This window comes from Diabrotica undecimpunctata, chromosome 9 (assembly GCF_040954645.1).
Source record: "Diabrotica undecimpunctata isolate CICGRU chromosome 9, icDiaUnde3, whole genome shotgun sequence".
Taxonomy (NCBI): Eukaryota; Metazoa; Arthropoda; class Insecta; order Coleoptera; family Chrysomelidae; genus Diabrotica; species Diabrotica undecimpunctata.
Genome location: NC_092811.1, coordinates 54,654,651 through 54,679,436, shown reverse-complemented (window position 1 = coordinate 54,679,436; position 24,786 = coordinate 54,654,651). Strand labels below are relative to the sequence as shown.

The 24,786-nt window shown below is 32.1% G+C and overlaps 1 long non-coding RNA gene across 1 annotated transcript in view; it reads right to left on the bottom strand.

The window, feature by feature from the left end:
• Window positions 1-24,547, bottom strand: part of LOC140449563 (uncharacterized) — a 31,832-nt gene extending 7,285 nt beyond the window's left edge. The window contains exon 1 of the long non-coding RNA XR_011951831.1: window positions 24,393-24,547. This is a non-coding gene — a long non-coding RNA (uncharacterized lncRNA). The remainder of the gene's footprint in view (window positions 1-24,392) is intronic.
• Window positions 24,548-24,786: the final 239 nt, after the last annotated feature.

Genomic DNA, 24,786 nt, shown 5'->3' with positions numbered 1-24,786 from the left:
TATCCAAGTTACCGACAGAACAAACATTAGTTTTGCAAACAAATATATAAAATTTGGAGAGGACATAATGGAAGAAGGTTAGAGGAGGAAGAAGGCGCAGGAAATGAAGTAGATGTTTTGACAACACATATTGAATCTAAGAAAATGAGAAGTGTGGCATCGCAAACGATGCTGATAAAAGAAAAAAGCGGAAGAGGAGAAGAAATAGGAAAAACAGAAGTGTAACACCGATACAGGTTGACACTAATGTAGGACAAGAAGAGAAAGAAGAGGAGGAAGAAAATGTAAATGTCAGTACTGCGCCGAAAACGGTGGATACAAACATGATGGAGAAAGAAGTTGAAATATTGGATGAGGAAGAGACTGTAGTTTTTGACGAAGAATCGGAGGAGGAAGAGAAAGAAATTGAGTTAAATATGTGTATAAAAACAAGGAATTGCGAAAAGGAAGAAGAGGCATCTATAGTTTGTGGAGAAGAAATGACGTATGACGTAAAAAAAATCATTGGCAGAACATAAGGGATTAATCAATACAGAAAATAGAGTAGCGACGAAATACGAACATACGATTAAAATGAAAAACTTATCTAATTTCCGCTCGAAGACATATCCTATTCCATTTAAATGTAGAAAAGATGTAGGTCAAGAAATAGATAACATGTTGAGGGATAAAATAATTGAAAGATGTGATTCACAATACATAAATCCAGTAGTCATTGTTAAAAAAATAATGGGGACATAAGAATTTGTTTAGATGCGCGTAATTTGAATTTATGTACAGTGCCGCAATACGAAGCTCCGTTGAATATAGACACAATTTTTGGTATAATCACAGGATCTAGTTGTTACTAAATTGGACTTAAAAAATAGTTTCTGGTTAATTCCTTTAGCCAATGAATGTAGAGATTACACGGCTGTTTCTATCGACGGAGTGGTATATAGGTTTAGAGTAGTGCCATTTGGTTTATAACGTGCATGCGCGGTTTTGGTAAGGGCATTGCATACGATTTTAAATAAACACGGTGAATTTGTTTTACATTGTATCGATAATTTGTTGATTTATTCCCATGATATTGCCAGCCATATGAAACACATAAAGATAGTTCTCTAAGAATTGAATAAAACAGGTTTAAAATTAAACATAGTAAAATGCAACAAGTTCTTTCAAAAAGAGGTGATTTACTTAGGATTCAAACTAGACAGGCAAGGCATAAGTCTAGACGAAGCGACAGCCACGATCATAAAAGAATACACACGTCCAACAAATTTAAAGACACTGAGGATTTTTGGGAATGATAAATTATTTTAAGAAGCTCATCCCAGACATCAGCCAAAAGGAACTGCCATTGATAGGACTGTTAAAGAAAAATGAGAGATGGAAATGGGTCAAAGAGCAGGAAGGAGCATTTCAAAATCTAAAGATAAAATTTGCACGGGGAAGTAAGATATATCGTCCGATATACACAGCACCGTTTATTTTACAAACAGACGTTTCGATGAATAAGTTTGCGGGGGTTTTATCCCAAATACAAGAAAAAAATGGAAGTTCCAATATGCTTTGTGTCCAGAGTAACAAAAACATACGAAAAACGATATAGCGCAACCGAGCTAGAATTTGCCAGTATTCTTTTTTGCGTGAATAAACTCCGATTTTATCTATTGGGATCAAAGTTCACCATAGAAACAGATCGTGCCGCTCTCGTTAACATCATGAACAATAGAGTAGTAAACAACAGAATACACCGTGGCATTTTATTACTACAAGAATACGAATTTAAATATATCAAAGGAAAAGATAATATCATCGCCGATGCTCTAACCAGGGATGAATATTTTAAATAAGAAGAAAAAATGGAATTTCAGATTGGAATGAACATTCTAAGAGACGACGACGGAATCTATTCTTTAGAGGAGGTCATGAGAGACCAAGAGAATTTGACAGAACATGAAAAAACAGAGGAAAGAGAATTATATGTGATTACGGACGAACTGGCTAACAAAATATTGTTTGATATACACCGAAACAACGGACACGTCGGAAGCAGGAAAATATTTCTTGTGTTTCGAGAAAATTATATTTGCAAAAGCAATCATATGAGTGTGAAGTCTGCCAGAAATATAAATCGAGGAACTTTAAAAGTGAAAATATACCTAAAAATATAACATCTGGCCAAAAATTAGATCTAGTAGCCATAGATATGCTGAGCGAACTGATACGAACTCCTCGTAGAAATAAGCATATTTTGGTGATGGTGGATATTTTTTCAAAATATGTAAAATTATACTCTTGTCGAACAACAAAAGTAAGTGCGTCAGTTTCAGCTTACAAGCGAAGCAGTAACATCTCCAGAAGAAGCCAACCCCTAGTGTTGGCGAAACGTCGAGAGCTAATCTCAGAAGACAACGGCCTAACAGCCCGAACAAACAGTTTAACAAGTTAGACAATGGCCGTGAAAGCCTAACGCATTTAAAGGAGAGATTATTGGGATGGGAAGTAACACAGGTCTAGTAGTAACTAAGTGGAAGGACAAACGCGAAGTGTTTATGCTGAGTATAAAGCATACTGCTGAAATGGTAGACGTCCATCAAAGGGGAGGAATAGTTGAAATGCCAGTTTCTGTTGTCAATTACAATAAGAACAAAGGATTTATAGATATATCCGACCAACTAAAGTCTTACTCTACAGCATTATGAAAATCAGTCAAATGGTATCGTAAAATAGCAATTCAGCTTCTTCTAGGGTTAGCTATTGTCAATGCTCGTGAAGGTCACCATATAGAGGAAATGCAAAGTACAGGCGGAAGATGCGTCATATGTTACGCAAAAAATTCAGCAGATAATGGTAGAAAATTTGCACATACTAAAACTCTCTTTTCTCGTTTCAGGTGCATTCAGTGCAATAAATTCTATTGTATCACATGCTTTTGCGAGGCTCATTCATGTGATCTATAGATATTTGTATATACACAAGTATTATATTTTTTCATTTATTTCTTAACTAGAAACATGTATTGCTAATTTTAAAGGACATTTACTGATTTTTTGCGGTAAAAAAAACAGTTGTTTATGTTATATATAAATAAAACTGAGTTTCAAGCTACATAATAACATATTGTTTTATTGCTAGACACTAGTATTCTAAAAATGCAGGCTAAATATATAGTGTGTCCATAAAGTATGGAATAAATTTGATATTTCCTAAATGAAAAGCCTTTTTAAAAAAATCTAAAAATGACGTCATCGGCTCCCTTTTTTAAATGTAACACCCTGTATTTTAGGACATTTTGAGATCGATAAAAATGAGCTGATTTCAAAAAAGTATAATACTCGGGTCTAATAGATATAATTTGAAAGATATACGCTTAGAAAATAAATTATTTATTATCAATTGCAAAAAAGTAGTCTACTTCTAGTTTTTGGTAAACTGTAATTATTTTTAGTAACGTTCAATAGCAATTAAGTAGTACAATAATTGTATTAATTCGTGAATGTTCTGTATTATTGCTTAGAATTAATTTTAAGTAGAAATGCATGTAAAGCAAAGAATTGAAAAACTCATGATGATTTGGTATGGAGACAAATCGCGAACTCAGATGGAAGTGTGTAATTTATTTAATGGTAAATATCCAGAAATACCTATCACGCAGTCAACAGTAAGTAAGATTGAAAAGAAATTTCGAGAAACTGGTACGGTTGAAAACGCACGCTAATCAGGTCGTCCCTCTGTAAATTGTTACATTAGATGTTCTACTTGCTTGTGAAGAAGATGCGCACACTTCTGTTCGTAAGGTTAGTAGTGATCTCGATGTTTGCCAAACAACGGTACACAAAGTACGTTAAAGTAAGTAAAATGCACAGTTGTACAGGAATTAAACGAGGATGATCCAGACAAAAGAATACAATTTTGGGAAATAATGATGGATAATAGCCACCGAAACCCTCTCTTGGTTCAAAATATTTTTTTTTCTGATGAGGCTACATTCAATTAAAATGGAGAGGTCAACCGTCAGAATTGTAGATACTGGGCAAAAGAAAACTCCAACTGGATGCGGGAACATCATACACAATACGCGCAAAATGTAAACATGTAAAAAAAATGTAAAAAATAAACAAGGTTCTACAAGAATTTGTACAACGTTTGGGTTACTGTCAATTACAACAAGGGCTACAATTCGAACATTTAAGATTAAGTCATGTATTAATTACTGGGTTACTCTCAAGTTATTTATTATAATTTAATAATATTATAAATCAATAAAAATTAATTTTCTTAGCGCATATCTTTCAAACTATATCCGTTACACCACCAATATTATACTTTTTTGGAATCAGCTCATTTTTATCGATCTAAAATGTCCTAAAATACAGGGTGTTACATTTAAAAAAAAATAGTCGATGAAGTCATCACTGTAATGTGTATCACCTTGTATAATGAAATTTTATTGTAAAATGTAGAACATTAAATTTAAAAATCGACGTGTTTTAGATTTTTTTAAAAAGGCTTTTCATTTAGGAAATATCGAATTTATTCTATAGTTTACGGACACACTGTATGAAAGAGCTCATCAGATTACTGATAAACTTTATTACAAATAAATGAATGGATATTGTGAAGCACGATTGTATCACGCAGCCTGAAATACACTAAGGGTATGAAATGCAACGGTGCTTCTCGTGGCGTCAGAAAATTCAATGTATGAGATGCATACTTGCTTCTCGTGGCGTTTAACGTGTTAATTAAGTATGGCTACATGGCTAGTTGCAGTTATAAAAACTGTCCAAATACATTTTGTTACATGTGGTGATTGTCATTAAAATCATCAGAGAAAAATTACTGACTTTGAAAAAAGGTGTATTTTGCATATTTTGGTGCGACAATTGGTAACCAAGACAAAGGTTGGGCTCCTCACAATGTATGTTATGTTTGTGTTGAGGTTTTAAGGAAGTGGTTGAAGAAAGAAAAAAAAAGCTTTCAGATTTGCAGTGCCTGATTGTTTATCCTAACCTCCTGTCAGATATCTGTCCGGTAGAGCAATGGACCTGAACTGCCAGTCGCTGAGCCTCTTCTACATATTGATGACATTTTAAATACTACTGAATCAGAATCTGATGAAAGTGGTCCAGGAAATGATGGTGAATTTCAGTGTCCTTCAGGTGAATTTACAACCAGTTGTTTCTACAAGCTGAGGGATGACTTAGTAAGAGATTTGGGTTTAGCAAAGGAAAAATAAGAATTGCTTGGCTCAAGATTAAAACAAAAGAATTGGTTGCCTGGTACATCTATTTACAAATACAGGTACAGATATCAACAGTTTACTTAGTTTTTTAGACAGGAAAGGGATTTGGTCGACTGTCGTGATATTGGTGGTCTAATGAATAAGTTTGTTATTGAGTATAATAAGGATGATTCTTTAAAAACAAGTTTAAAAGTTGTACTCTTACACAATGGGAACAATTATGCTTCACTTCCTATGGCTCATTTAGTCCATATGAAATAGACATATGAAAATCTTAACACAATTCTACACAAAAACAGCTGGTCAGATCACAATTGGATGATCTGTGGAGAATTAAAAGTTTTGTTTGCATGCTACTTGGTCAACAAAGGAGATTTACAAAGTTTTCATGTTTTATTTGTGAACGAGAGTCACAGTAGAGCAAGACATAAAGACTGATCCACAAAACAATGGCCAATAAGAAATGTTTTAACACCTGGCGAGAAGAACATTTTGTACAAAACTTTGGTAGATCCAAAAAAGATCCTCCTTCCACTTCTACACATCAAGTTAGGCTTGAAATAGTTTGTCAATGCCCAAGGTGTTTTTGTTGGACCAGATATTCATAGAATGATGTTCAAATCCACATTTGAAACCAAGATGACTACTAAAGAAAAAGAAGCTAGATTGCATTCAAAAAAGTTTTTCGTAATGTGAAAGACCATAACTAGAGCTTATAGTAGCTAATTTATTAGATAAATTTAAAGATTTGGAATGTCTAATCAGCCACAAAATCCACTCTTTGCATAACCATCTTGACTTTTCCCTGAAAATCTGGGTGATGTCAATAAAGAACAAGGCGAACGAGGTGATCGAGAAACGATACCAGGGACATTGGAACACCAACATGATAAGTGATTACTGTTAGTCAATTCACTTGGAACAACAGAATGCCTCGCATAGGAGAAAAAGCTACTTGGGAAGTTTTACAAAAAAAAAAGAGAAAGAAAATACAAAAGCATTGACTTCTGAAATGATTGTACAGTCCTATACTATTACAAGATAAGAATTAGATAAAAGGTATTATTCTAATAATGTATTATTTTAATGTATTTTAGTATTTTGTCGTTTTTAAATAATTATAATGTAGATTAAACCAGTGTCATATTTTGTGAAAAATGGGGGGTGATATGTAAAATCTAATTTCAGATTCTTTTTTAGCACCAAAAATACGTAGGATTTACATAAATTCAAATAAACATAGTTTCTAAAAGATTTATAAAGTTTCTTTTTTATTGGCCTGTGTAAATTCAAAAACCAGAGTGCCGCAGTACAACTTAATGGGCTGATAATAAAAAATTACTTAACTTGTGACATGCACATGAAAGATTGTTGTAAAAAGCGGTGGAAATTTAAATATAAATTGATATAAACGCCAAACAAATGAAATATATGCTTATTACAAAAAGATCACAATATATGGAACAAATATTAAGGATAAATGGCAATATGATAGAACAAGTAGAAAAATATCAATACTTGGTAAATTTTGAAAAAAAAAACAATGTCAAATCAGCATTTTTATATACAACTGATACCACTACTAACAGGGGCGTGCGGTGCATGGATGCAAGGGATGCATTGCATCCCCTAAAATCTAAAATTTATTCAAACAAATACCCACCACATGGAACGAGGTAATAACACTATTATTATTTAAGAAAGGCGACGATAGAAAAGATCTGAAAAATTATAGGCCCATAACGTTACTGAATGTAATGTGCAAACTGTTAACTAAACTACTAACAAACAGATTAACGACTAAGTTAGATAATTACCAGTCAAGAGAGCAAGCCGGTTTTAGAAAAGGATTCAGTACAAGCGACGATCTGCTTACGATAAAAATATTAATTGAAAAGGCCAACGAATATCAAATCCCAATGTATATGGCATTTGTAGACTTTGAAAAGGCATTCGATAAGGTGGAACATTGGGCAGTAAAGAAGTCTTTACAAAATGGGAGAATAGACTTTAGATATACAGACTTGATTTCCAATATATATGATCAAACAACAACATCCATCAAAATAGTTGAACAAACAGAGTCCATTAAAATACGGCGAGGAGTCAGACAGGGTGACACTATATCACCCAAACTATTCAATCAAGCTTTGGAAGACGTTATGAAGAAATTACAATGGAAAAACGGGTATTAACATAAATGGCCAATACTTAAATCGCTTGAGATATGCAGACGCCATTGTATTAATAACAGATAAAAAGGAAGAATTAAAAAATATGATGGATGAATTAAATAGCGAATCAACAAAAATTGGTCTGGGGTATTATCCCTAAAATATTACAATTCAGTTTAAAAGTTTAAAAGGAACGTGTAACACACTTCGTATTTGTTTATATAAAATATGTTTAATGATTCGAATCGAGGACATTCATAAAAAATAGCCTCGATTAGAATGTGTAAGTCAGCAGAATTGTGTACCGCGAACGCATTGTTGTCGTAGGTTGATAAAACAAACTTGACCCACTAATGAATGATTGCTGATATAGCAAGGACTATTATAACAGAGACAAAGATTATTATCTCGGGGATCAGAACCAAATTAACGTCAAGATGGCAAGTCGATATACCACGTATTAGCACAACCTCAACTAAGTACTATTACATTTAAGATAAGTAACTTTGTAAGAGTGTATAGTAGTGTTTTAAATAAATGTACCATACGATACCATAAGGGAAGCTTATTTATTACATGGCGATCCAGCCTTTTGAATAAGGAGTCTTCTGATCCGAAGAAACAAATGAAAAATGGCAACTACATACTAGAAATTTAAATGGAAAAATGGGGTAAAGTATCCATCACCATAATACATGATATATGGAAGCCACTGTACCAGTTTCGAAATAGAAAATGCATCACCAGTTATGAAAATTCCCGACAAATTCCGGACCAAACCCGCCAGGAGCCCCGCGACAGCATCCCAGCTCATGATAATGGGCAATAAATGGAAAAATGGATAAATGGACAAAATTGAACTAACAAAACCCATATGCGAAATATATTATTTAAGTAATTTTATTTTTATGCCTTATATAAATTATACAGTCTAACAGATAGAACTTATTACTTAGTATTTGAATATACGAATTTAACTATGTCAAGTCAAGAATTGATCACGCTCTAGATAATCAGCTTAAAGTTGATTGCATGCATAATGAGCAAGTAAAAAAAAAACGTGAAATATTAAAGAGACTGATTCATATTACATGTTTCCTTAGAGAACATGAACTTAGTTTCCGAGGGCATAATGAAAATTATAAATCTGTAAATAGGGGAAATTTTGTGGATTTAGCAAATTTTTTATCTGAATATGACGAACTACTAAAAAGTCATTTAGATCAATCTACTGTATTTCGAGGTACCTCTAATAGGATGCAAAACGATTTGATCAAGTCTGTGGCAAATATTGTTCTGCAAAAAATCAAAGAAGAAATAAAAGAAGCACAATTTATTTCCATTGTTCTAGATGAAACTACAGATATCGTCAATTTGAGTCAATTGTCGGTTGTTCTGCTTTACATCAAAAATAATGGTGAAATACAAAAACGATTTTGGGGATTTTTGGATATAACGGCAGAAGGTATATATAGACATGTTTGTAATATAGTTGAGGAACTGGACTGTGGTTCCAAACTTGTTGCTCAAAGTTATGATGGAGCTGCCGTAATGGCTGGGCACCTGGGAGGACTTCAAACCAAAGTTAAGGAGAGGTTTCAAAATGCAATTTTTGTGCACTGCTTTGCACACAGGATAAATTTAGTTCTAGCGCAATCAGTCGCACTCAATAAGACTTGCAAAGTATTTTTCCAAACCTTGAGCGGAATGGCTGTTTTTTTTTTCTAAATCGTCCAAAAGGACAAATGATTTAGATGTCATTCTTCAGAAAAGGTTCCCTCGAGCAGCTCCCACCTAATGGAACTACAATGGGAGGTTAGTAAAAACAGTTTCCCAATATCAGCAATCCCTAATAGAGTTATTTGAAAGCATTTTGGAGCATAAAGACCGTTGGGGCCCTGAAACTGTGAATTCCTCAAGAGGTTAAGATGTTGTATTAAAAGAAAACAATAATTTATTGCGCCAAAAAGTAAGTTATCTAGAGCAAAAAACCGCAAAAAAAACTGAATACGAAAGTGTAAATAAACAAGATCAGATAATGGATCACTCTGTTGATAAAAAATTCTCAAGGTCGGTACCACCTCGTACACAAAATAGATCATTCACAGAAGTAGTAGCTCAAACGTCAAAAAGTTTAAGTAGTTCCTCTGAACAGAAGACAAGTGACAACATTAATGTCAACCTCAAAAATAAACAAACAACTGAGGTTAATGAGCAAATAAAAAAACATAAAATAACTGAGGAAAACAGCGATAGTGACTCAGATGGGTTCCAAAAAGTTATACACAGGAGACATCGGTACATAACTAAAAAAAATATAGGAACGGCAGTAAGCGATGACGATAGCACAAGTGGTTTTGCAGGGGAAAAGAAAAAAGTGTGGCTATACTTGTATAGAGTGAAGAGAACAACAAAACAAGAGGAGATATGTAAATTTCTAATAGAAAAGAGGAAAATGCAACAAGAGTCTATTATGGTAAAGGAATTGCCAAATCAAGAAAATATGTTGAAGAGATTTGTTGTATCGGCTCCCTTTGAATATAAGGATGACATGTATAAACCAGAGTTTTGGCCTAATGGTGTTGGCATAAAAAGGTTCCAGATGCATCGTCATAAGGATTTTCTAGATAACCGAGGTGGAAATTTTTCATAGGAGAAAATAGAGAGCACAAGACACATCAACACAAGGAAATTGAAATACAAAACACAGTCACACGAGCAAAGAATATAAGTATCATCCACCAGAACCTCCAATCCATAGGAAATTGTATTGATGAAATAGAAGAACTTCTAAACAAAAAACAGTGACTGTAAAATATTGTGCACAACAGAACATTGGAAAACTAAAGAAGAATTAAGTGAATATGGAATTAACAATTTTGTGCTGACAGCTAGTCATTGTAGAAATAATGTGAACGAACATGGAGGAACAGCTATATATCTTAGTAAAGACATCATTGGCCAGGAAAGAAAGGATATACAAGAGTTATCAGTAGATAGGGTAATAGAGTGTGCTGCATGCGAAGCTAATATAGGTAATAACAAACTCATTATAGCATCAGTTTACAGACCATCAGGTAGCGATCTGGCAGTTTTTTTAAACAAATTTGATATTATACTGGGAAGAATTATGATAGAAAACACAATTATAATTATAGGGGGAGATTTCAATATCGATCTTAAGAATAACACATTAGATAAAGTAAAATTTTGTATGTTAATTAACTCATATAATATTTGTCATGTAATTGAAGACTACACTAGAGTAACTGCCACATCTAAAACTTGTATAGATAACATACTAACAAATATGCAATCATATGTGTCAGTAGAAGTCTTGCACGCTGGAATCTCTGATCATTCTGCCCAAAAATTAACTTTTCAGGTAGAGGAAGCCGAAACGAATACTCTTGAAATGAAAAGACATTTTAGTACAAATAATATTGAAACCTTTATAAGTAAATTACATAATCATGACTGGCTTAATTTAAGTTACAAATGTGTAAATGATCAATGGAATACTTTCTTAAATCAGTTTCTGTATATATTCAATCAGTGCTTTCCTTTTAAAAAGTTAGATTCTAGGCAACGTAAAAAAGGCCTTAATAAAAGAGATGATCCAGAGATAATAGAATGTAAGACTCGTTTAGACATCTTGTTTACAATGAGCAGAGTTAACCATAAATTCTATGATTCCTATAGACAGGTAAAAAAAGAATATAATAAGAAACTAAAAACAAAACGATCAAAGCTATATGAAAACAGGATGTCTGAAGCTGTCAACACAAATAAATGCATGTGGCAAATTGTTAGTGAAATTAACAGTCAATTAAAAAGTGTAAATTCAATAAAAGTAGAGGGTAGTCCTCAAGAGATTGCTGATAAATACATGATCCACTTAAATACTACTTTAAATAACACTTTATCTCAATTACAATACACTGAATATAAAGACAACATTGCAAGTAACATAAATTCAGTGTTTGTCGCACCTGTGACAGAAACTGAAATTATGGATATAACTAAAAATTTAAAAAACAAAATGAGTTGTGGAATTGATGAAATACCCACTAAAATCCTTAAACTTTGTATAAAGGAGATAGTGAATCCTCTCACTACAATCATAAATAATTCACTAAAATCTGGTGTATTTCCTGAATGCCTGAAAACTGCCATAGTAACACCTGTTTACAAAAAGGGTGATCCTAAATTAATTAATAACTATAGACCAATTAGCCTTCTATGTTCCTTTTCAAAAATCTTAGAAATGACTATGTATAGGCAGATAACAGAATTTTTAACAAAATGTCATATTATTAGTGCAAATCAGCATGGTTATCAACAGGGAAAATCAACTCAGACTGCGATTTTTCAATTTGTCTGGGATATTTTCAAATGTACTGAGATTGGTCATATGGCTTTGGGTCTCTTTTTGAACCTATCAAAGGCATATGACTGTTTAGTGCATGACCTATTATTTGATAAATTGGAGAAATATGGTATACGTGGACCAGCATTGAACTGGTTTAAGTCCTACTTGGCAAATAGGAGACATTTAGTAAAAATACATAAAAACACTGAAATAGGCATCTCATCTGAAAGCACTATCAATATTGGAGTACCACAAGGAAGTGTGATTGGTCCTTTACTGTTTGTGATCTATATCAATGATCTTCATGGTCTAGTGGCTAATACTACTTCCAGCATAACAAATTATGCAGGTGATACAAACATTTTAGTCAGTGGTAAAGACATGTCTGTTCTAAGCGTTAATGCTAGTTTAGAGTTCCAGAAAGCTAAAGACTGGTTTTCTATGAATAGGTTGGTTTTAAATCAAAATAAAACAGATCTTATTTTGTTTAAGACAAATTATGCACATTCAGATATGCCAAACAGTATTATTGTAAATAATGACACTTTAAATATTAGCAGCAGTACCAAATTTTTAGGATTATATATTGACAGTTTTTTATGTTGTGATAAACATGTTGACCAGTTATGTATGTCTTTGAGTAAAGTGATTTACAGCTTTAGAGTTCTAAAAAATACATGAATACTCATTAAAAACAGTGTATCATGCTAATTTTGAAGCAAAATTTAGATATGGTCTAATAAATTTTGGCCACAGTAGGGACATAAATAATGTATTTCTGGTTCAGAAAAAAATAATCAGAGTTATGTTTGACTTAAAAAGTAGGGAATCATGTAGAGGGCATTTTAGGAGTAATAATATTTTAACAGTTTACGCTGTATTTATTCAAGAATGCTTACTGTTTCTATATAAGAATAAAATACTCTTTAGGAACTTTGAGCCCCAATAGCATAGTAAATACCAGGTTATATAATTATAAAATTCCAATACACAGGTTAAGTATAACAGAAAAAAACGCTCTTTATTGCTGCATCAAATTGTTTAATAAACTGCCTGAACCTATTAAAAGGGAGGAAAGATTAAGTTTGTATAAACATCAAATATTTAAATTACTGGTAGCTCTTGAGCCATATTCTGTGGAGGACTATTTGTATGTAAGGGTTAGGAATAAGTAAATAATATTTTCGTTTGTGACACTGTTTTTTTAAATAATTTTATGTTCACGGAATGTATATTATTTTCTAAAAATAAAGATATTGTTATGTTATGGTTATTTGGAATTAGTCAAACGAGATTTTGATTTTAATTTTTTTCTTCAAGTATTTTTTGAAATATTTCCTTATACAGACATTTTATTTAATGTATTGCAGACTAAATCGAATGATATTGAGTCCAAATCAACAGACAGAGGGAGCAATTTGATATCATGTGGCAAAAAACTTGCGACCTCGTAGAGATGGAACCCAAGAGAAAACGCATTAGAATTGACGATGTAGGCAAAACAGTACAAAAATATCTTATAATCGACTTTTTTGTGAAATAATAGATAATATTTCCCAGCAGCTTAAAGAAAGATATAAAAACCTTTGTGGGTTAAGATTTGTGGAGTTATGTAACTTCAATAAATATGCCAACTGTAGTTTCCCGGAAGAGGCTTTTAATTGTCTAAAAAAACATTATGCAAACTTTTTTAACATTCTTTCCCTGCATTCCCAACTGTGTGTTTTGTATGCTTCTCAACACTGTACAAACTGATACTAGTTCTAAAATGCTGACATTTCTTAAACTGAACTGGATGAAGCATATAGTGAGGTTTCAAAACTATGTGACTTAGTGATGACAATACCTGCTACAAGTGCGTCTGTAGAACGAAGTTTTTCTGTACTAATGCGGATTAAAACCTTTGTCAGAAATTCCACAAGTGGGGAGAGGCTAGCTAACTTTATCAATTGAAAAAGAACTTATTAAAGAAATGTCTAAAAATCCCAGTTTTTATGAGTCTGTCATAAACGGGTTTGCCAAGGATGACAGAATAATAGAGCTGCACTACAGGTAAAAAGGTTAAGTCTTTATAATTTCCTTTAATTTGCATCCCTTTCTTCAAATGTCACGGCACGCCACTGACTACTAACATGCATCTCTTTAAAAAAAAAAAAAAGAGTGTATTAAACAATCAATGTTATATGGACGGTGTTTTGCAACCACCCTCTTAACAAACATTTGTTTACAAATGAGGTTAGATGTGTCAAACTGTCAATCGTAATGCATACTACATCAAACAAAAATTATATAAGCCATATCCATACTTATGGAGGCGTTTGTGAACTAAGTTCTTAACCACATTCGTCAAATAATATGAAAACAGAAATTTGTAAAAATAGTCTAACCCATGTTTTCATTATATGTGGGTTTAGACGCTTGTTGCAAATCTTTGTAAGCATCTTTTCATTGTGTAGACCACATGCAAAATATTAAATTGAACAAATCTTTATTTTGACTTATTAAAAGACGAGAAATTTATTATTACAATGTTATTTAAATAAATAAAATTGCACCAAACTAGAGGATTTATCTTTAATGGTAATTATATTGGTTATTATTATTGGTTATAATATGGTAATTATTTTAATGGTATCATATTTAAAACTGTGAATTTTCTGTGTTTTCAGCTCAGCAATTGATTAAAGAAATTTTTAAATTCCTTTTATCACAAATAGTGTATTGAAAAGGAAACATAATATGTTTTGGGATTACTCATATGTTGGTGTCATAAATGCTGACAAAAAATTGCATAATCAAATAAGGAAACCTATTGTTCATTATATAAAATATTGGAACTGTTGCTTGATAGTCAAAATTCTGGTCAGCAAAATAGTGTATGCCTTGTTAAAAAAGGAGTTTGATATTTCAACATATTGTTTTAAACTTTAAAGAGTGCGGCAGGTTGTTATTATTTAGGCTGTTGGTGTAATATTTTAAAGCAAAATATCACAAACTTGATGTTCTTACTTCAGTGACTATAATTTTGATTATTCGAGGTAGGTATAAACTTATTTTGACTTAAAATTTCACAGTAGATATAAATTTTTATTTAATAAACCTTTTATTTCATATTAACAGCAAACTGCAGTTAAACTAATTTGGATCTGTGATAGCTGCCCATATTATAATACTAGCACATACAGAAATATAAATATTTATATCAATAAATATATCAAGTTTAAAATTAGCTACGTTAGTGGGGTTAGATCTTTTTTGCTAACTGCACTATAACACAAAATTTATTTTTTATAGCAGTTGTAAAAAATGTTTTGTAAATTAACATTTTTACTTCATAATAATACATTAAAAGTGGATGTTTAAAGTGAGTGCCTAATACTCTTTATTTTATTTTAGAGGATGGATATTTCAAGAAGAAAGCTATTAGCGAACCTAAGGATTCAAAAATTTCAACACCTTTGACCACTGATCGTCGAGAACAAGAAACAAGTAGATCCTGTAGTACTCAGAAAAATATATCTGCTGAAATGGATTTTGATGAGCCATGCCAATCCCCTGGCAGTGAATATTTTCCTGAAGCCGAGGAAACTGATTCTGCAGAAGAAACGAGAGGCCAAGAGGATATGGAAATCTATTTAAATGTAACAAAAAATGGTGGCAGAAAGAAACGCGAAAATCAAGAAAAACACTAAATCAATCAAGACCAGACAGAAAAAAGTTTGCAAATTGTAACGAAAAATATGTTTCGTCAAGAAACAAAACTGTATTACCTAAAAAGTTTAATGAAGATTGTCCATGTTCAAAAAAATGTCACAATATTGTAAATGTTGAAACGAGAAGAAGATTTTTCGACCAATTTTGGAGTATAGGGACATTTGAAGGGTGCTGTGCTTTACTTAGCAAATATGTTGAAGAGGGCAACAAAAAAAAAGTTGTTACACAAAAGAACCAAACATCAAGAAGAAGTAAATCAAGAAAATATTTTATAGGTGGCAATCTCGTTTGCAAAGAAACCTTTTTAAATAAACTTCAGATCAACCATAATAATAAAAAGTATTACCTACTTCAGTAAAGTAATACAGTAGACTCCCTCTATAACGAGAACTGAAATGGCAGACTAATTACCTCGTTATAAGCGGATCTCGTTATATCCAACAACAATAATACTGTGCATATATATGAATATGTAGTTTTCTAAAACATTAACTTTCTATAGTGAAGCCATTCGGAGCAATATAAGATGCTAATAAATATTGTTTGAATGGCGTTTTTAAAACAAAGTTGTTTACTTTTATTGTCAATGAAATGCATTATAACAAAAAAGAGTTGTTTACTTTTACTGTCAATGATATACGTTAAAACAAAAAATCTGTATTCTGTAAATATGTATAAAGCGTATAAAGTTATTTTGTCATTTTTGACTGCTTTAAATTGTCCAGTATTCTATCTATCATATTTTCTAAAGATGTGAAACAGTTTTATGCTTCTTCATTTGCGTTTTGTCCTTGGATAAAGTTTCTGACAACCTTTAAAACACTCTCCACATCTTGTCTATTAGGACCCATATTATTAGGTGTGAATGGTCCACCCTCTACAATGACACTTGTGAATCATAAATTTTACATTTCCGACTAAGAATCATAAATTGTAAGAAGTTTATTGCGGGCGGCCCGCAGTTAAAAAGGGTATTTATTTATAGCTACGGCCGGGCCAAAACGTAAAAAACACGTTTTTCAATCTTATTTTCTTCGTTATAAGCAAATTTACCTCGCTATAGAGGGTTATAGTGCAATAGAAATTTCACGGGACATCTAATGTACCTCGTTATAAGCGAAACCTCGTAATAACCGTGTTCGTTATAGAGGGAGTATACTGTACTATTAAAGAAAAAAAGGGGTGAAAAAAATGCAACTGATGAAGAAAGAATTGAAAATATTAAGATGCACATAGCATCATTTCAACATTATGTGTCACATTATTGTCGCAATCAAACAGACTCACAAATTGGCCTGACCTGGCCTGACTTTATCAAAAATATATCAATTCTACACAGATACTACAGAAAATCCAGTGAGTCTTACGAAGTATAAAAGCGTCTTTTATTCAAATTTTAATTAGAATAATTTAATTTTAACAGAATAGAAGTGTTAAGCTAGTGTTAATGCTTATTCACATACTTCAAAACCATACATCACTTGAATCCATTTCATTAAAATTTTAGTTTCTTGGCACAGTTTCCTGCCTAATGATTCACATTTCAGAGATGTCGAATGTGCTCTTAAAACCAATCAAAAACTGTACGCTGACAGCGATTACAAAGAAATAATGAGATCTTGCTGAGTAAAAAATAAATTTGTTGTAAACCATATAAGACCAGAAGAAATGGTTTCAGTTAGTCTTTTGCTACAATCCACAGCTAATAATACAGAAACCCATACGGAACTGCTTTATCTTTCATAGGCGTCAACATAGTATAATAATCAGAAAAATGTAATCATCATTATATTGGGAATTTTAGAATTATATTAATTAAATAACCAAAAACAGTTGTTATTATTAATAATATAAATTTTATGAAATAACTCTTTAAGTCTAATATTCTACAAAATAATAATTTTAATTACATGTAAGGTGTTTCCTTACATGTAACGAAAGTCCTACAGTTTTGTACATGAAAAAACATGTGAGAGATCAATAATTTTCGGAGCTAAATATTGAAAAATCAGGTAAAGGTCAAAAACCTGTTTTAAAGAATGTAGAGTTGCCTCCCTTGTGGCCAAATGGCAAACCACTGTCTGCTGAAAAAATAAAAGACCCTAAAGATTTGTCAAGTTAATTCCCCAAGATGGGATGGCTTTTTATGGATTTTTGAACAACATCAGCTATGAAGATTTTGAATGAATTGGGTTAAATCCTGATTTCGAGATTGATCAAGATAAAATCGAGTAGGAATTTAATCAGTAACAGTTACTTACTATTAGTAATGAACTCGAATTCGAAGTTTTTTTCTGTGTATTTACCATTTTGGAGGGATATACAGTTATTTCAAAATGGCCAACTTATATTTTTACAATTTTGCAAAAGTAACTTAAAGCGGCTTGACGGTTTTTACTTATTTTGCTTTTGTATGATTTTTAAAGTAGCCTGTAATTATTGAAATATAAAAATGTGAAAATAAATCCTTATTTTCTATCAGTGAATTTTTAGAGTAAATAGATACATTATGCACATTTATTCTGAACCATATATATGTGGCTTATGACTATTATTGCAGAACACCATCCATATATTCTCAATATTATTATATGGATCCCAGACATGGATATTAAAAAAAGGAATGCTTTTTAACTCTAGTTATACAGACTAGAAAAATGTGAAAAAATAAAAAAGTAGCTGCAATAATATTATAAAAACTAAAAGCAGCATGCAGATTGTTAACAAAAAAAAATATATTGGTCTAAGTAAAAATTTAAGATCTGATGTAAACACAAAAAGCTAATGCCAAATATAAAAAAACACCTTTAGACTTTGATAACACTGTGAATTAAAAAATGTATGGTGCAGATGATATAATTTCTGTAGTGGTATGGCAAAACTTGATATGTCTGACATTTGCCAAAATCAGATTATGAGCTTGATATGTCATTTAGTTAATTTCTTCAAATTGGCGGAGGTTTATACGTCTGTGGTGAAGTTAAAACAATTAAAAATGAGAATGAAATATATGATAGGTATGTCAGTTCTGGTACTTATTATATACACCAGAACTTGATATGTCACATATCATGTTTTGCCATTCCAGCCTTTGGTAAACTTAACTTGGGAGAACAGATTTTTAGCAAAAAATGTATTCACCAAACAATTCGCAATACCAGTTAATAATAAATTTCGTTGCACATTTAATGTGGTAAGTTGAAAAAACATTGACAATTCACTTTAACAACTGTCAAAACGTTCTACTGAAAAATTAGGCTAGATTGACAGATCAACTATTGCCATACTCCTACAGATTTTGAACTATAGAGAGCATACAAAGAACCTATCAGAACATGTGTAAAGATTGGAAATTTACTTTGGATGAGCTATGCTCAACATCAACATCAATAAGATGACACTATCGGGAGAAAGGTCAATTGGGAGACCCAAACTTATGGAACAAAGTAAAGAATAGATCAGAATGGATGAAAATCCTGGAAAAAAACAAGAAAGGGTTGCTCAGCTAATAATATTGATGATATGTGTGGATATAATGGCATTAGAAAGAAGTCTATTCGCCACATAATGAGCAGATGAGCATATTGTCCAAAATTTTTTATCAAAAAGCCAGTGACTTAACAGGACCAGAACCTGATAAAATTAACATGATGTCATTATTAAGAGTTTGCAAATAAAATTGTAAAATAAAATTATTTACATTCATTAACCTGGGACTGCCCCTGGGGTCCACATGGGTACGCTATATTTTCAAGCCTCTCACATCTTATCGTTTTTAAATGGAGGGGATATCAGTCTATTGGCACGTTTCTAGGAAGTGTAAATTCTTGTTAGTATTAAAATTATTTCAGTATTCAGTAGAGTGAACATGTACATTTTATTTCAAATGTTAAAATGGATGACCTTATCGATGTTCAATCACTAAAGGATATTTTGAGGTAGGCTCTGAGTTATTACTTTAATATTGTTTTATTATGTTACTAACAGCTGAAAGTTTATAAGAATATACAGTTTGATGAATTTATGTTTGTGCAAGTTGCATTTATTTGAAACTTTTTCATGCCGTACCCATATGGACCATGTGGGCACCTAAACTTTTTTGTTTCAGTCTTGAATTTTCGCTACAGGAAGCAATAGAGCTTATTAAAAAACGATGATAATATAGCCCTAGAAAAAATCTTTGTTGAACCTCCACCAAGTAATGTCTTACTGATGAAGAATCTGGAGACGAGGATGAAGGCGAAACTTTTCTACATTTACCTGGCAAGCAACTTTTAGCACCTGCTGAGCTCGTTTTTTACTAACGGTCGCATTGGCGGTAATTCAGATGATGCTATTCAAGAACTTTCAACCATTTCTTCATGTGTTTCTCATTAGTTTACACCAGGCCCCAGTAGCTCTTCAGTTACAAACGACAATACCAATAATTATTCAGAAAACATTGACCAACGAAATGTAAATGAAATTCCAGAATTTATTGGTTCTTGGTTGGACTATCAAAAAGATAATGTTCAAAATGTAATGTATGAATATATTGAAGGTGATATATTGAAATATGTAAAAGGAGATTTTCCTACATCGAGTTATGAACTTTTCAAAAAAAAAAACTTCCATCGAAGTATTTGAAATGTTTTTTACCAATGAAATTATTGAACACTTGGCTCAGGAAACTACTAAATATACAGCTTTTAAAAATCAAGAGAATCTAAATATTACACATGATGAAATAAAATGCTTCATAGGAATCCTTATTTTGAGTGGTTACAATTCAGTCCCATCTAAATGTCACTATTGGGAGAAGTCCGAAGATATTAGAAATGACTTGGTATCGAGAGCTATGAGAAGAAATAGATTCCTGTCCATCATGAAGTTCATTCACTGTTCCGACAACACTAAACTGGATATGACCGACAAGTTTGCTAAAATTATACCTCTAATGAATATGACATTTGATATGTATCAAGGGAAAAATGCTGCAATTCCTGATGCTTATAGCACAAGTTTTGGAAAGGCTGTTCCTTTATTAAACTTTTAAGCGAATTTCCTGCACAAAAAAAGGAAGTTACCATATCATTTTTACTTTGACAATCTCTTTACTTCAGTAAATCTATTCAACTTCCTTAGATTCAGAGGCTACCACGCTACTGGAACAATGAGAAGTAACAGAATTCCTAAACTAGAAGTAAGAAAATTGAATCATCCTGTTAAAAAATCAAAGCAGCTGGTTAACGAAAGAGGAAACAAACAAAAACCAAATCAAAAGTTAAAAAAAATCTTTCCACAGGTACTTAATCTACAATTATTAAAAACCAGACCACAATTCTGTAGCGCCATAGAAAGAAAATCAGGTATATTTTTTGTTAGATGGAAAGACAACAACGTTGTGTCAGTAGTTTCAACATGTGATGGTCATCAACCTGTACGCCCTTTAAAGAGATATTCCAAGGAGCAACACAAAAATATTTAAGTACCGCGGACTTTTTTGATAGTAAAATATAATGATTATATGAGGCGAACAGACCAAATGGACCGAAATTTAACTGAGTATAGGATAAACATATGAGGAAAAAAGTGGTGGTGGAATCCCTTTATAGATCTTATTCAAGTCAAGTCAAGTCAAATTTATTGATCACATGCGACATTATACAAAGTACATGTATGAGACAAGTCAAAGTTACATTTTACAAAGTTATCTTAAAAGTATATAAATTAATAATAAATTAATACACACCTCCGAAAGTTTGGCTGATGTAAATTCATTCTATTGGTAATTTGTTAAATAAACTTATGGCTGCATAGTGTGTGCTACTTTCCAACAAAACAGAACGATGTTGTGGAAGCATAAAGTGATTGTCTCTGAATCTTGTTGAATAAACATGGTTAAATTGAAATTTATTAAATTCATAAATTTTGCTATGTAAATACATTATACACGAAAATATATACAGACCAGGAATTGTAAGAATATTGTTTTGTCTAAAGATGCCTCTACAAGAATCTCTAAATTTCATTTTATACATTATCCTAATAGCTCTTTTCTGAAGTACGAATATCTGCTCTAACTCAGAGGTACAACCCCAGACTTCAATGCCATATTTGGCTATTGAGTAAAAATGGGCAAAGTATACTGTTTTTAATACTGATGTATGAAAGAGACGTGAAAGAATTCTCAATGCATAACATGCGCTACTTAATCTGGATTTCAAATTAGAAATGTGGTTTGACCATTTACAATTACTGTCTAGAAGTACCCCCAGCAACTTCGTGCAGTCTGTTTTATCTATTGCTGCTTCTATAGTGGCTTGATGGTTTAATAAATTATTTGACGTGAAAATCATATACTTTGATTTCTCTTTATTCAAAACTAATTTGTTGGATAAGAAATAACTGTTGATGGTGGATAGTATCTGTGTGGTTTTATTTTGCAAATTTTGATCAGACGTTCCTGTGACTAGAATGTTAGTATCATCCGCATAACTGATGATGTTAACCCCAGTCAGTGAATTAGTTAACAAAGCCATATCATTAATAAATACTATAAAAAGTAGAGGACCCAATACACTACCCTGAGGGATACCATAATGGATATCCAATGTGTTTGATTCGTTTACAAGTTCATTAGATGTTATCTTTACTTTTTGTCTTCTATTCTCTAGGTAGGAAGTAAACCATTTTAGAACTACACCACGAATACCAATACCCTCAAGTTTTATTAGCAACAAATTATGATCCAAAGTGTCAAAAGCCTTGGACAAATCGAGAAATAAACCACATGCCTTCTCTCGTCTGTCCAAAGCATCCAACACTAAGCTGACGAAATTTGCAAGAGCTGTAGTTGTAGACTTAGAAGATATAAAACCATGTTGAAAATTATGCAAGACACTATGCTTTTTTAGGAATGCGTTCATTCTAGTATAAACCAGAGTTTCAATTATCTTTGAAAACACAGATAAGAGACTTATGGGACGATAGTTGTTAAGGTCATCTTTATCACCACTTTTGAATAAAGGGATTACAATAGATAGTTTAAACATACTAGGAAATATTCCTTGTTGAAAAGAGGCATTACAAATATCCGTCAGTGGATCTGCGAGAGCATGAATGCATTGTTTTAATAACTTAGGGGAAATCTGATCAAAACCACAACTATGTTTGGATTTAAAACTTTCGACTATACTAGTTATTTCCTGTGGGTTAGTAGGATATAAAAACATAGAACAACTATTACGGTTTTTTGATGCTGATGTAAACCCACCTATTTTAGTAGGATCCAAAGCGGCAAGTAACTTTGGAGCCATTTCAACAAAATGGTGGTTAAATTTGTCTGCTAAATTACTGTTATCATCACTAGGTACTTTTGAGTTATTTTGTTTCCCGACTGTTAAGTTTACTAAATGCCAAATAAATTTCATTTTATTTGATGATTCGTTTAACTGTCTCATGAAGTGACTACTTTTAGCTGCTTTTAATTTAATTGAATATTCTGCCTTTGCCAAATGAAGGACTGGCCTAAGATTACTATTTTTCTGACAGATCGTTTCTAAAAGTTTTAGCTGATCCCTTAAATTGTACAGTTCCTGCGTAAACCAATTCGAATGTGTACATTTTTTAGGTTTACATTTAAGTAGTGGAAAATGGGACCGAAAGTAATTTTGAATAGTATTTAAAAAAGCTAATGATTTATCCTCAGCAGAAATTGTATTAAATACTTCTGACCAATTTGTTGACTCAAGGGTTTGAACAAAACGATTTGTATGTCATTAATGCTTGGTTAATGTATCGCCATCATGATCCAAAAATCTCCCAGTTAACATTTAAGCGTACTTTGGTAAAAGGATATAACTCGAGAAAAGTAATACCAGACATACAATACAATAACGATAACATTGGACATTTGGTAGATTCTACTAAAGATGGTAAAAGACAAAGATGTGGGTTAGAAAGTTGTAAAAGTAAAGTGAGAACAATATGTATCAAATGTAATGTTGGATTATGTGTACCATGTTTTGTAACCTATCACACTAAAAAATGAATTTAGTTTTTATACTCAGTTTGTACTTTTTTATACTTGTATTTATAGGTTCTTTATTCAATAAAAATGCATTAATTTTTTTGTCGTATTTGTTCTGTGATTTAATAGGTTTATTCTTTAAATGCCCCCGGGGTCCATATGGATACGGGGTAAATTAAATATTTAGCATTGTCAAAAATTTTTTTTAATATTTTTCTAGTGTTTTCTAAACCATTTTTAGCAGTTTTTGAAACAAACGCGAACATACACAAAAAAAATTAAGGGCGTTGCCAGATTAATATAAATAACGGTATATAGTTTCCTTTGACTCACAGCTATTAATAAATTTGTTGATAAGGAAGTAACCCAGAATCCATATATATACAATCAAAGAATATAGAAGCGTCTATATTCTTTGATACAATTTTCACATTCGTAAGAGCTGTCATAGGAAAATAAATTTCAAATTTCAAATATTCTATATAGAACATTGGTTTTACTCAAAGAAAATTATATCATTTGTAGCATATTATTTAGGTAATAATATGCAATAATTCTCCGCGTTAGCATTACATGACGTCACAAATGGCTGCATAAAGGGTGTGGCTATAAAAACATTTTAATAACTAGCTAGACCAAAGTGTTGATTAACGATTACCAAATAAAATAAATCCCAATTTAACAAATAACCTGGGCACGACCTCTATTAACACGCTTGGGGATTTGATACTATACCATATTTATGGCCAAACTTGATCAGCCATAACTTGATTTTTTATTTATGTGGAAATTTATGTAATTACGAATAGGTTTAATATTAAAAAAGAAACAGAAAAAATTAAGAATAGGATGAATGAGTAGTTATTAACTAAATATATTACTTACATTCATTGTTAGAGAAAAAAATTACATTCACTGTTGTCGTTGTCGACTCAACATTTACGTGTAAATTCGTTCAATCTTTCAAAAATTGTGAATGTGAACTCTGAACTCTGACTGGACTGCTGAAATGTGAGAGTGAGAAGGAGAACTGCCCTGCCCTGCCCTGCCACGCCATCTGTCACTATGCGTTGTTCGGTGTATAAAGATGTGTCGGTCCGGATGGACTCGGTCTGATGAACGAATCCAGTAGTGGAACGAATCGTACTAAATCCCTCAATGAATCCGGACCGGGTCCATTGATATATACATTTTGCCGGAATGAAACGTTAGTCTAAAGGTCGTGGCATATTATCATGTACGTTGTGTTTCCAGCATGTAGCGTTTGGTTGCCGAAATA